This window comes from Dipteris shenzhenensis, chromosome 8 (assembly GCF_047967505.1).
Source record: "Dipteris shenzhenensis isolate YYH24624 ecotype China chromosome 8, Dip_SZ_1.0, whole genome shotgun sequence".
Taxonomy (NCBI): Eukaryota; Viridiplantae; Streptophyta; class Polypodiopsida; order Gleicheniales; family Dipteridaceae; genus Dipteris; species Dipteris shenzhenensis.
This window is the reverse complement of record NC_141603.1, coordinates 18,578,017-18,581,115: the sequence shown is the minus strand read 5'-3', so window position 1 is coordinate 18,581,115 and position 3,099 is coordinate 18,578,017.

The following is a 3,099-nucleotide window of genomic DNA, read 5'->3' as shown; positions in this document are numbered from 1 at the left end:
GAGCCTTTGCATCAGTCTCAAAATAGGTTAGTTTGAGGCCCGTGCAAAGTATCATGGCCATCGGGTCCCATTTGCATGGTCAAGAATGAACATTTCCATGTTTTTGCCCATGCATCCTCTACACTAGTACAAAAAATGGCCTCGAAGGTCTTCTAGGCATGCAAATGAGATGCGATGGCCATGATACTTTGCATGGGCCTCAAAATAGGTGATTTTAAGGCTCGTGCAAAGGACCTATTTTGAGGCCTGTGCAAAGGATCATGGCCATTGGGTCCCATTTAGTGAAGTTTGATGATAAGAAAATCCAATTGCTTGAAGAATATTAGCTTCAATGGTACCAAAAGTTTGAGTCTAAGAAGAGCCACATCTAGTTTATGAAAATGAAATAAGAATATTTAGAACTCATTACCTCCTATTTCTATTGAAAATATCATCCTAAGAGGAAGGGATTGACAAGCCAGATTAGACCTACTAAGAAGAAGAACCTGCCTTAACGAGTTTAAAGTACAATAGACAATATCCCGTTAAACACAAAACCTCTCATAAGCCACAAGAAATTCCCAAAGGTGGCCAAGAGGTAGTATATGATAGTCCTCCAAAAATAAAAGCCAGAGATTTGCATCTATTAGGAGGATACTTAAATTTACCTATGTAGTTAAGGATCACCTTTATGATAACTCTTCATCAATATAGAAACTATTTTACAAGCCCATAAGAAGATATAAAAGGCATTAGAGTTACACAATGATGTGAGCAATTTCATAAAAAAATAGGAATAAAAATAGCATTGCCTATTTTGAGTTTGTATTGCCAAGTGTAGTGCCCCATAAAGTATCCACAAAGGAAGATGTAAGCCAACACAAGAGAGACCTTATCCTATGTTCTTAGGAGAGAACAAGGTGAAAATCTCACTAGGCATGCCAAAGGCGATGGGATTACCTCACCCTTAGATTAGAAAAAACCTTTAAAAGCATTCATTTAAAGCCCTTGCACGATCCCCATAGATAGAGAAAGGCAAAACAAATGCTTAGGCATTTGCCTTTGCCATGCCAAAAGGAATATTTAGCATCCCAAGTATGCTAATTTAGTTTCAATGATGGCCCTCCCCACTCCCTCCCCCTTTCTCCCTCCACTCAAGCCCACCTCTCTCAGTGCATCCCACTCGCTCTCCCCCTGCCACGCAATAGCCCCTCCTTTCTCTCTCTGGTATGTCTCTCTTCCTCCCTCAACCTTAACCTGCCTCCGCCTTTCCACCCCTAACTGTTTCTCCTATTCTACCAATCTCGATACTCGAGACAGTTGGCAGGCGAGCTACTTCTCAAGGCCAGAGAGGGAGGGATGGAGAGGCACGCAAAGGGAGCCAGGCTAGACAAACTCAAAGGAGAAGGGGGAGAGGGGACATATTGGCTGAGAAGGGCCAGGGGAGGGCAAGGCCAAGGGGTAGCGAGAGTGCATTGGTCAGAGAAGGGGTAAGGACAGCCAGGGGATGCAATGCGGAGGAGCAATGATGGCGAGATAGCCAGCAAACGAGATCCAATAGCATGGCAGGGGCACCGAGCTAGAAATATCTAGATCAAGCTAAAAATATTGAGGAGCAGAAAGTGACTCAAAAAGGACAACGGATAATCAAAAAGAGGAAGCTTAGGATAGTGGATGAATTCGGAGAACTACTTAGCTTAACTGGGCCACCAATTCAAAAGGCTCAACGAATTAATCTGATTTTTCAAATTTTCAATAACAGGGGGACATACTAAAGCAACAATTTTAAGTGTTAGAAGAGATTAACTTCATTAATGACACAAGTATACACAAACATGCCAAGGACATCTCAATGACTAATCATGCAATATTTCAAAAAGACTAACATGGGTTTTTTTCCCAAGATACATTTAACAGTAGTAACTAAATAAGAATTAAGACATGAAATAGCAATCATCAAGATCAACCTTTTCGAATCAGAAGTCTAATTAGGTCGGTTGTTTTTTAGGTCATACAGGTTGCAATTGCGAGCCACACACCATACATCAACGAAGCAAATCCATGACTATTCTAAAGTGTCATATATTTAACTAGTTAGTAAAAGGGGATATAAGCGAGTGATTGCGAGCCACACACTTGGTTCCAACAACCACACTCCTTTTCTTCTTTCCTCTACTTGTTGATTAAGACGAGGTAATACAAACCAACAGTAGTGAGTCACAACCTAGCCCTAACCAAATGTATGTGTGTGTGTGTGTATTTTCACAACAAAAAAATATTGTGTGTGTGTGTGTGTGTGTGTGTGTGTGTGTGTGTGTGTGTGTGAATGCATGCGTGCGTTTGCCACTCTTCATCTCTTCCGGCTTGTTTTGGATTTGGGTCTATTCTGGATCTAGATACCCAGGTTTGACTTATCTGCGTCTGAACTATTCTAAATCTGGCTCTGGTTTGATTTGTTCCCATGACCTGGGACCCGACCTCTTCTAGATTCAAGTTTGGCAAGCTTGTTCTAGATCTCAGTCTGGTTTGTTCTAGGGCCTAGATTCGGGTCGCCGATTTGATCATAGCTCCCGAGCTAATCCTCCCTTGAATAGAATAGGTGAGGATCCCATGAGCATGGTTTGGTTCGGGGGTTTAGATCTGGGTCTCATCCAATTGAGTTTGGTACTGGCTTGATCATAGAAAAGGTGGCTCTTGATCTGGGTTGGGTATTGCTTGGGTTTGAAGGTCCAATCTAGTTTCAATCTGGTCTGGTCACACATAATAGGTGGTTCTTGATCTGGATAGGTGGCTCCCAAGCTTCAACAGAACAGGTGAAGGTCCATCAACAAGTGTCGGCTCCCAAGCTTCAAGAGAAGAGGTGAAGGTCCATCTAGTTTGGTTCCAGGTTCACTCAAGATGTGCTTGTGTTCTAGTCTAGATCAGAGGAAATGGTAAACCCAAGTTGTGTTCCTCTCCACAAAAAACAGACAAGGCCACAAGATGCCACGTGGCAGGAGAGGAAGGCTTTGCGATTGCCATAAGGATGGAGGCATTTCTATAGCAGCATCTGGGGATTCGCGCAGTTGGTGATTGGAAAAACAGTTGGTGATTGAGGAGGAGCACAGGCTGATGGATGGA